This window comes from Cupressus sempervirens, chromosome 5 (assembly GCF_028749045.1).
Source record: "Cupressus sempervirens isolate cs-2001-9-10 chromosome 5, ASM2874904v1, whole genome shotgun sequence".
NCBI lineage: Eukaryota > Viridiplantae > Streptophyta > Pinopsida > Cupressales > Cupressaceae > Cupressus > Cupressus sempervirens.
Window position 1 is genome coordinate 811,296,068 of NC_143122.1, and position 12,022 is coordinate 811,308,089.

A 12,022-nucleotide genomic window follows, 5' to 3' on the forward strand; every position below is an offset into this window, starting at 1 on the left:
ATTTTTCCATATCGTGAATTCCAATCCAAGTATGAATACTTCCAACGTCATTATATCTGGACAGGTTCAATTTTGATATGAATCAAACCCTGACTTCTCTTGACAAAAAATGTTTTATAGCATCTGGACAAATAGAATTTGACATTCTAAAGTTTGTTGCGTATCATATGTTTCTTTGACTATCACTGCATACATATTTTATAGTATACGTCATTGCTTGTACAATCCATCGATGGGTCTTGCAATATTCGAACTGCTTACTACAGTAGTTTCCATCACAACATATTAGTTTTTTACCAAATTTATATCAGTGGTTGAAGGATAAATATCAGGTAGGGTCCAAAAATGGAGCTCAAATTTGAAAACTCTTGAGCTCCATCAGATGGATTGAGGTCCACTCTTGCAGATCCAGGAAGAGAACATTAATTTTCTCCGATGAGTGAAGCAACAATTCCCCAACTAGGTTTGCCAAGGGTAATGGAGGCAAGAGATTAGGGAAACGATCTAACTCCTTCAACCCTCTCCAGAATGTAGAAATGGTGTATAATAAATCTCAACTAGAATCATGTTTCCAGAATTGCAGAAGGAAAGAATCCTCAACTCAGGGACATTTGACAAATGCAAATTACAACCATGAAGGAGAGAAATGAGAACGGGAGGAGTTCTGCTTATCATAGCACTCAGTAAAATATGTTCGAAGTAGATGCCAGGATATGGGATTATTTGCTTGATGGACAGGTCCAGGTTTTGAGGTGTGTTTTGTAGTGAATAGTAATAGGTGTGTTTTGAGTGTGTAGTTATAATTTATTTATTTGACCTTATTCACTTTTACTTAATTTAATTAAATATAGTTACCTTTGAATTTTAATTTATTTAATGACTTTATAAGAAATTAATTTAATCAATTTCTCCTTATTTCTCCACTTGGCCTTCAAAGAATGTAAAGACTAAGAACTCCATTGAGATGCTAAAATGATGGGGACATTACAGTCCGACCCTCTTGAAATTGCTTGTCTCCAAGCAATTTCAACTTTGGATGGTGCAAATTTCTTCACCCTTCCAAGTAGCATCCTCTACTGGCAGGTCCTTCCACTTCACCAAGTACTCCCAATTGTAAGCCTCCTCAAATTCCTCTCCCTAAACTCAATGATAGTCTTAGGAACTAAAACCAATTTCCCCTCATCATCCAAGGGTGGAAGCACTGTAGAAGGAACAATTTGGTGTCCTAACGCCTTTTTGAGATTTGACACATGAAAAACATTATGGACTCTGCTCTTTGCCGATAAATCCAACTCGTAGGCCACCTCTCCAACTCTCCTGATCACCCTAAAAGGCCCATAATAACATGGCTTAAGTTTTTCAGCACCACTCTTCTTGAGAGTGGACTAGCGGGAAGGCTACAACATCAAATATACCATATCACCTACCTCAAAAGTCTGCTTAGTCCTCTTCTGATCAGCATACTACTTCTGTGATTCTATGCCTTAGAGTTATTATCCTTAAGAGCCTTCACAATTGTTAATGTTTTAGTGTCAGTAGAAGTAAAACATTGATTATTTGTTATACTAATCTGTGTTTATGTTTTTCAGATAAATTGTTATTGGTGATTCTTATATATATTAATATATATTATATATTATGCATTATATATCTCATAGATATAATATATATATGATATATGTAATATAATATGTATTATATATATTGTGCATTATATATTATTATATAATAATACAATAATATAATATAATATTATATATAAGATGAGTTATGCATATAGTTATTTATAAACTAAATGGTGATTAACTATAGAGACATGTCTCTTGAAGGGACATGTCTCCTCTCATATCATACATATATGAGATCCAAATCCGCATTTGAAAATCATTAATTACAATGGCAATGAAAATACATTTGCAGATACGATCTAAGTTATTTCAACATGGTATCAGAGCCAAATGCAAATGTATGAATCCCTACATAATATATGAGGTGGAGACAAATCATTAGACTTCTGTGACAAGGTTAAGAAAGGAAAGTACGGGCACTACAGTAAAGGCTAGTGCATACAGTGTCAGCATTGTATACACCGTCAACCACCTCATCATACTTAGCAATAAATATCTGTGCACAAGGAAGGAATTACCAATAAAAGCAGGAATTGAAGGAAATAAGAAGTAACCCAAACTATTGTTTCAAACCCTTTCCTAACACTGAAAACGGAATAGGGACTTCCACGCAGGAGAAGGGAACAATTACACCCTACCCAAGTAGCTTCACTTCCACGTCAACAACTACGGTCAGAGAGAAGACTCACCAAGGTCGAAGACCTGTATTGATTCCCATCAAACGCACAACAAAGTACTAGAAGGTGGGACCTGCGATACAGTCTAAGGAGTTTCTAGACTTGGTGAAGGCCATCAGAGGGGCTCGATCTAAAGTAGAGGAAGAACAAACTGTTTTGCGCGAGATTGAGACCCTAAAGAAAAGGATGAATGAACCCGACTTGCCTAAGAGGAAAATGAAGGAGTACGTTATTCGCCCGGTGTATGTTGAAATGCTGGGGCTTGATGCTGGCTTTGGCTATATCCATGCCGTCAAGATGACACAAGATGATTCCTTAATGCTGAAGAGGACAGGATATCTTGCAGTTACGCTGTTTTTGAATGAGGATCACGACCTTATAATTCTGATTGTGAATACTATACTGAAGGATTTGAAATCTTTCTTATAGTCCAATATAATATTATGTATAAGATATACTGAAGGATTCCATATTTGATTCCCACCAGATATGGAAAGAAAATGGACTAAATGGTTATATATTGTCAATGGGATTTTGATTTCATCACATTTTTATTTTTAAAGAAATCTTTAATATAGAAGGCCTCCAGAGCAACAGGCGGAGGTGTGTCCCCAATAAAGGATAGCAAGGCAAAGTTAGTTAGAATGAAAACATAAAATAAGATCAAGATTATATCTTTTCTTCGAAACTAGATTCCTGTGGTGGCATTATGCACACATAGCCTCTAGCAAACGATCTACGACCTTTATTATTTAACGCTTGGATGCTTGGGACGAACAACCTTCTCGTAGACATTATTTTTATTGCTTCGAGGCATGATAAGATGCACTAGCGATCTCTGCCAAGCGCTCTTTAACAAGTACAGACAAGTCATAAGCGAAATCTTTAATTGAATCTTTAAATTAGATGAAAGAAATGGTATTGCAATCTCCAAACTTGGACATTGGCATGCTCGAGGAGGTACTCGTGCGGGGCAACTTTCTTTCTATGGTCAGGTCGATTGGCTTCACGGATAATATAATCCCATCCTTTTGATCCTTGTTTATATTTGATATGATGTTCTCCATCCACAATGTAAATGAGGCTTTGCATGAGATTCAACTTCCTTTCTAACTTCTTAATACCAATCTTGTCTTTCAATCCTAGGAGACATGTCATAGGCATTGGCTTTAATGTTTTACACCCTATATGTAGGGTGAGTCAGACTTGGTCTTTCTAATTTCTTATCCATTAAAATTCTCTCAACATTGTACACATTTCACTTGGGATATCCTTCATTTCTATTTGATTAAACTATTAGTTTGTCCTACTAGTCCGTTTCGGTATAAGTTGTATTCAGAATCCTTCCATGCTGATCCTCTTCCAGCTTATTGCTTATGTGTACAATCTTAAGCACATGATTACTACAAGGCCAACCTCTCGACAATATCTACTTTGTCTTACCGTGCAAGTGGAATCTTCCTGCATCGAGTGTAAAATGACAATCAAGTCCGCTCCTTCATAATTCACTTGTTTTCTCCAGTTCAAGCTTTATTTGTGTTTTTCGGTTGATTAGTGCCTATACATGTCTTCCTTATTCGATGCATTAATATCATATTTGGTATTGAGTGATTATAATTTTTTCGTGGCTATCAAAACAAAACTATGACCATGAGGATGAAGGAAGCAACATTGGTGTATTCTCCCATCAGGATAACTATGGTTTATGAATTCTACTAATCCTTTGATATCTGCAATCAAGATCTTGCATAATGATAATTAAGTCATGTCATGAAGAAATAAGGAAATTAAAGACTAAATATATTTGATATCTAATCAATTAGAATGGAGATTAGTTTTGGCATGAGATCTTTCATATTACTATGAGAAAAGGTAAAGGTATTTATGTTTTATTTAGTTGAATGATTGTCAATTCAAGTTTATGGTAATATTTATGATAATATTATTATGAGAAAAACTATTAATATTATTATTAGGAATTTAAAAAGGAATAAAATTCATAGTAATATTGATTAATAATATTATTTTGAGAATATAGATGATATTATTTGTCAATATCTTATATCATTCTTAGAAAAGCTAAATATTATTATCATCCTTGAGTATTACAATGGTGTCTTAATACATTCTAGAGCTATTTTCCTTGATCTTTTCATTCGAGAATGTTCTTGTAGGAAAAGGAAGGTTGATATCAAATTTAGAGGAAGTCTCACACTTCATCAAAGTCGACCTAAGAATGGGAGCTCTGAAGATTGACGTTTAAGATCCTGACACATTTCGTCAGAGGGAGTAGATAGAGGATATGATTTAGTCAACCTTCGGTAATCTTAGACATAATGGTTTTCAAAGGGAGTTCAAAGGTTGTTGTGATAGAATCTTAAATGATTGATAAATTGTAACAGTCAAGAGAACTATAGTTCATGCAACTATGTGGTCTTAATAGGCCTATCCCTTGTGTACATCATATAAAAGTGGTGACTTCATCTAAACCATCTATAATAAATAATAAATAATACTTGACCTATGAGTTATAGAGTCATTCAAGTGGCACAATCATACTCAATGAAGATATTGGTGTATTTAGGATGAGTTTGTGTCAGATTCTACTATTAGACTTAATGAATGTTTGAAGCTTCAATGGATGAAAATAACTTAGAAAGAAGTTATCATATTTGATACATGAGTGAGAATTTTACATTGTGGGGGGAAGAATAGTCAATGTTCCATTTCCACTTTAATCTTCATTAGAAGGGAGATGTTCTATTCTCTAATAATATAAGAAGACAATTTATGAATCTTCCTATGCAGATAATATTCTTATCTTTTGCATTTATCTAAATTGTAGAATCTCTTATTTGTAATTTTATACATACTATAAGGGTTATTTGCTTTGATATTTTCCTTTATGTTTGAGGATATTCTTTCAGGAAAAGAAGGTTGGTACTTTACATATGCTCGCAAATATTGTACAGACTAAATCTAAAAATAGTAGTTCCAAAGACCTTGATGATCAAGATGGATATAGTGTGGCTCTTGATGCAAGTATCTTTGATGATTGAGATTATGAGATCCTTCTACATTAAGAAGGAGTACGACAGTTCTTCGAAGGCAATGCTGGAGCTTAGAAGATTAGTACACAGAGGGAGTCTAGAAATCCATGTGAGTAATTGCATGATGTTGATGGGCCTACTCCTACGTATATCATGAGGGAGTGATGCATTTGACAAACATCCTTGGGAAAAGAGAGTTTTTGAGGAAGTAACAAGAGGACCTGATATACTAGGACCAATATTCAGAGGGAGAAATTTTGAGATGCAATCCCTTATGGATGATATGTTCTTTATGAGGAGAAGTTCTAAAGGGAAATGTTAAATTGAAATATTTCAAAGGTAAAACTTGGTATGTTGAATATTTAATTTCAATCTATATCTGGTTATATAATTGTTTCAGATATGTAATGAAAGGTGACGATCTTACATATGATAGGCCTGTTATCATGTTTCTTTGGGCCGGAATCTGCCGGACATCATGATAACAAACAAAAGGTAATCTTTGTAAAGTGACGATCTTACAAATGATAGTCGTATTATCATGGACATCTCTAGATATTGTTTTTGGACAATTTGAGATCATGGGTAACAAATCTATTATGTCATCATGGACATCTCTAGACATTGCTTAAGTGCAAGTAGAGATCATGAGTGTGTTATGGGCATCTCTAGACACTACTCAAGTGCAAGTAGAGATCATGAGTGTGTTACGAGCATCTCTTGACATTGCTTAAGTGCAAGTAGAGATTATATGTGTATCATGAACATCTCTAGACATTGCTTAAGTGCAAGTAGAGATCATGAATGTGTTATAGGCATCTCTAGACATTGCTTAAGTGCAAGTAGAGGTTATGAGTGTGTTATGAACATCTCTAGACATTGCTTAAGTTCAAGTAGAGATCATGAACTGCAAATGTGTCGTGGACATCTTTAGACATTGCTTAAGTGCAAGTAGAGATCACGAACTGCAAATGTGTCATGGACATCTCTGGACATTGCTTAAGTGCAAGTAGAGATCATGAAAATTTTAATCACTATGGACATCTCTAGACATTGCTTGAGTGCAAGTAGAGACCATAGGAAATACTTTCTGTTGCTAAGAGATTTTAATAATGATTCTGATTCTAATCTAATGATGTTTTACTTCTCCCTTGCTAAAGAGGGAGAGTTAATGTTTTAGCGTCAGTAGAAGTAAAACATTGATTATTTGATATACTAATTCGTGTTAATGTTTTTCAGATAAATTGTTGTTGGTGATTCTCATATATAATAATATATATTATATATTATGTATTATATATCTCATATATATAATATATATATGATATATGTAATATAATATGTATTATATACATTATGCATTATATATTATTATATAATAATATAATATTATATTACATATATGGTTAATATATTAATATTATATATATAAGATGAGTTATGCATATAGTTATTTATAAACTAAAGGGTGATTAACTATAGAGACATGTCTCTTCATGTCTCTTGAAGGGACATCTCTCCTCATATTATACATAATGAGATCCAAATCTGCATTTGGAAATCATCAAGTACAATGGCAATGAAAATACATTTGTTGATACGATCTAAGTTATTTCAACAACTCTTTGGCCTTGTATAGGAACAGAGGTAGTGTATCGATTAAGCCCTGCTCGACATTGGAATCATGAAGATGAAATAGCTATTGCAACTGTCCTTGTAGGACTGTCACATTGGCATGACTCAAACCTGGGTCTCCTCTCCTCGGTGTTTTCACAAGAAATCTGATCAGCAGATGGAGACATCCTGATATGAAAAATATGACAGCCAATACTATTATTATCACCAAAATTCTTTGATTGATGTCATTGACATTGCCCTCAAGCTTTCTAACTGTAGGTGGCATTGGATTGGCTGGATACGACACAAGGTCTACTAGAGAAGGAGGCGATAGAACATTTCCCTCTAATGACACCAATCTCCTCCGAATAATCTCCATGTATCTCCATAAGCTTTCCAAGGTCAAATTTTGGAGCTTTCAAGATTTTGACTTTTCTGATGAATACATTTCGCAAAGGGTAAATGGATGAAGTAGCCTTCTCAATTTCTTTCCCAATCACCTCTGGTATAAACTTTTGCATAAGCTCTTTTAGATCACATGATATAGCTTCACATACCATTATTTCTCTCATCTTCCTGCGAATCTATCTAATCTTCTAATTCCAATTCCAAATATGCATTCCAATTCTAATTCTGCAATTCCAAATCTTGTTTTTGCATGGTTGAATCTGTAGATATAGATCTGGATTTGAACTCTGACATTTGATCTTCTGAATCTGAGGCATAAAACTTTTACATCTGTGTCTCAAGACTATAGTCTTCATCTTTTACAACATCATGTTTCAAGAAAGTTTAGGGAACTTATGAGGAAACCGACCAGGACAACCAAATATTTGTAGTTTTGAAATAGGGGTACTAAAAGTGCACCTACAGTTGGCTCTGACTGGGGAATATGTACTGCGAAGTGCGTATAGAATCCAGCATCTCTGGCAAAAGACAAGTGCCTATCCATTGGGTTACGGAGTCTAGACCAAAGATCAATGAGAAAATGCATATAGGGAGGGCGGAGGGGAGCAGGGCAGACTAAAACAAAGCGGGAGAAAACAACCACAACAGACTAAGAAAGAAGAAGCTATACTAGACACACCAAAATTGGAAGGAAAATTTATTTACAAAAGGTGAGGGAACCTCACCAGCAGGACCAACAATAAAGAAAGATTCATATGTGGCCATTCACGGGAAGAGAAAAGTATGAACCTCTTCTCAATAGAGGAAGATGCTTCATCAATTTGAAAGAACATAGGTAATCTTTAGCTACTCCTTCACTGTTGAACTTAAGCCCCAAGGCCTTTTGCAACATGGTGACCTACAAGATCTTTCCAAACAGCCATGCCTCATTATAGACCTCTGATTCGTCTGTGCTTCCATGTAGATCCTTCCTTGCATACTCAAACTTCTGTGATGGAAGAAAATATTCGACACATTCTGGATGCACTACTGAAATATAATTTATTTCATCTTTTTCAGCATTATTATCTTCATTTGCTTTGTTATCATCCTTAGTAGAGATATCAACTTTCAAATCAGAATTAACAAAATCAGAACATTGCAAATCTTTTAGGAGAGAAATATCATCATACCATTTGCAAGCACTGTCAAAAACAACTTCTGATTCTGAACCAGAGCTGAAAAATGCATCCCTATTTTCCACACATTCTAACTTCTTTTGTGAAGGATAAAGACAATCATCAAGTTGTGGATATACTGCTGGAAAACAATCACATATGTTTATCTCATTGCCAACAAAATCATCAAGAATACTAGCACCAAAATGGTTACAAGCATTGTTAATTTCAGATTTGAAGCCTGGGCTAAAACTGGATGATTCTTCATTACCCATAGACTCTACCAGAAGTGAAACATCCTCTATATATCTAGCATTTGTTAATTCTGAAAAATATTCCTCTGAATTTGAATTTACTGCAGAAGATCCGCATGTAGCCGATACCATGAATTGATCATTCTTCATTTCAGGATTATGAAAGTCCTCATCTATTTCTCTATCTTCCATATGACGTTTCACCACTTCACCAGTCACTGAAATCTTTTCTTTTTCAACATCTACATTCTCAGATTTAGTAGGATAACTACTAAAACATAATGCAGCTAGCACATTAGTTTCAAGTTGATTTTTAGGAAGACAACATTTTGGAACAAGATCCCCGTCTACTTCTATTTTGATTTTACTCTTCATCTCTTCAATCATATTCTCAGACTTGGCAAAATATTCATTAAGAGGATTAATCATTGCATTTTCTTTGAAACAATGATTTCCAACATAGGCTTATCATCAACTTTCGCAAATTGAATATCAGTTTTGCCACAATCTTCAATGAAATCAAACTCTTTATGTTCCAGAGATGTATTAACTATCTGATTATCTTCAACAAAAACTTCATGCAAAAGTTTATCCTTATTTTCTTCAAATCTGGAACTTTTAAAATCAGAGGTAAATGAAGGCATGAAAGAAAATTCTTTGTTAACTGTTCTTACCAATTCTTCATCATTGAGAAGGCTGTCATCATTCACTGAAAGTTGTGCTTCTGGGAAACCAGGCTTCTCTTGCTGTTCAGAACTCAAACCATTGGTTGATATGATCTCTTCATTCTGCTTATTGATTCTATCCACCTTAGGAATGCTTTCTGCAACTTCAATGATTTCAGCATGCTGGACCAAAACTGATTCTTTTGTTTGCAGTTCTAAGAGTGGCTCTAGATTCATACTTACTGCATCAGGCTCAGTATTAGGAGAACAAGTCTCTTTTTCAACCTTAAATGATGACTCTAAAGGTGTAACTAATGACTCCACAGGAAATACTGTTGAGAAGCAAGGAATAGTAACAACCTTTTCTTCTTCTTGTGATGGTTCAGGCTGGGAATGCTTTTCATGCTGATTACTTTCTTCATGCTGATGGCTCATCCATGGTAACACTGAGGATGAAGAAAATTTAGGCTCTCTTAAAGCAGCGAAGATGGGAGGAGATAAAGCATTCTTTTTAGAACTTGCATCAGTGCTTTTCTGTTTGAACTCTTAGAGAACATAGAATCTCTTTTCAATCAGCTTCCACAATTCTCTAGACCGATGGTCTTGAGTTATATGCAAGTTATTTCTTGTGGCATAACTGATACTCTCTTTAAATTTAGTCCAGAGTTGTTGAAGCATAGGATCATCATCAATCACAATCTCTTCAATAGATGGTGAAAGTCTCTTTTTATATTTTAAATCATTTCTCAGAGCAATCTGACCTGGATACATTTCCTGATATTATTTGCACAACAGAGTAATAGAAATCTGAATCAAATTTATGGAAAGATAATGATGTTACCTCGATCATGAGCAACCAATTTTCCAGCAAGTTCTTCAAAAATCTGTTCTAATAGGCATGATCTTTTTACAATGAAGTCGCCAATCTCTGAGTAGCAGAGAAAATGAATATGTAGCTTGAAAAATCAAAGTATTCTTCCTCTTAGTCACCAAAAATATTAGCTGGGAACCTGAATGATAAGAACTTTCAAATCTTTCAAACTCTGATATATAATAGGTTCTTTTAAAGACACAGAGTCGCCAATCTCAAGCAGAGATAACAATAATAAGACTAAGAAAACAATCTCTAGCACTGATCTTCTTGTCCAACTCCCCAGCGGAGTCGCCAAAAATCTGTTGGTAAACAGATTGTTCTTTCCAATGTAACTCTTAAATGCCCGAACCTGTGAGAAACAATTTGATACCAACAGTTGGATAATCTATCATGAGGTTGATAGATTTCCTCTTAATTGAAAGGTACAGCTCCCTTATCAATGATATTCAATGAATTTGAATGTTCCTAAACTAATTGGGTACGTTTTTAACCCGAGAACGAAAGAGGAAAACCAAGCCAACCCTAGATAGAACTAACTCAGGCAGAGAATTCAGTTCTACACCTAGCCAACCCCAGGAATTCACATCTCCTATGACTCCCCGACATTGGTAATGCAATGTGAATGCTATGTATGCAAATGCATTGGAAAATGAAATGAAAGATAGTGTTAAATAATCCCAATTCTTGTAATACGAACGTCTGCAAATACTCTGATCTACAACCCATTCATAATTCAACACAAGATGGAAGATGATGCCCAAAACTGAAAATAACAACACTTTGATTGATAATAATCAAAGGAGAAATACTAAATGCTCTTATTTAGAATAAAACCCCTGTTGCTTTGAACATCACAAATAAGAATACTCAGATTTTATTTGCTCACAACTTATGCTCAATCTATTACAAAAACTCGAACTCTTAACATGCATAATGAAAATGCAAAACAAATTAAACTAAGTTCCTTCCCTCTACTCCAGCTCTCTGTCTCTTGCAGCAAAGAAGAACCCGTACAATAAAGAATTGACACCAAGTATGATTGTCTCTGCAACCTCTCCTCATGCCAACCATTTTGCCGACCTGGTGGTTACATCTTTTATTATGGCTTATATAGAAAACACCAACATAAGCCTTCATGAGAATATGAGGTGCTTCGAATTCAGAGACTTGGAAAGACTTTGAATAATATTTCTGAAATTACACATAAGGAGAAGCCCAAAAGACTCTGTCTCATCCTTTGATCTGCCTCCAAGAATATGAAATGAAAAGACTCCATCAGTCGACTTGATGCTGGTATATTGAATGACAATTGCATAATGGAGTCAACAAAGAAGCATTACCACTGCCAACATTTCGGGATAATGGTTTTGTAGAATATTTGTAGTTTCCCGAGTTGTTCTCATTAGCACAGAATTTGACAAGGACCAACTAGTGAAGTCTATGAGCCAAACCATTTGCTCCTGATCAGGAGGTAAATTGATGATGGCATTTTCAATGAAATACACGAGGTGACGCAATTGATTATCTTGAGATGTAGTGTTCTGTTTTGCAGGGGTCATCACAACGACAGTTCTTCCATTTTTGTGTAATACGGCTACTTCAACCAGCATTTCAAGGCCTTGGTCATTTTTGCTATTTTTATTATTGCAGGGAGACACATCTTTCACAAACACCACAAAGAGTGCAATTTCC

At 35.0% G+C, this 12,022-nt stretch overlaps 1 protein-coding gene across 4 annotated transcripts in view; it reads left to right on the forward strand.

The window, feature by feature from the left end:
- Positions 1–12,022, forward strand: part of LOC149558362 (phosphatidylinositol/phosphatidylcholine transfer protein SFH10-like) — a 285,735-nt gene that overhangs the window by 163,441 nt on the left and 110,272 nt on the right. The gene's annotated exons all lie outside the window — the stretch shown is intronic.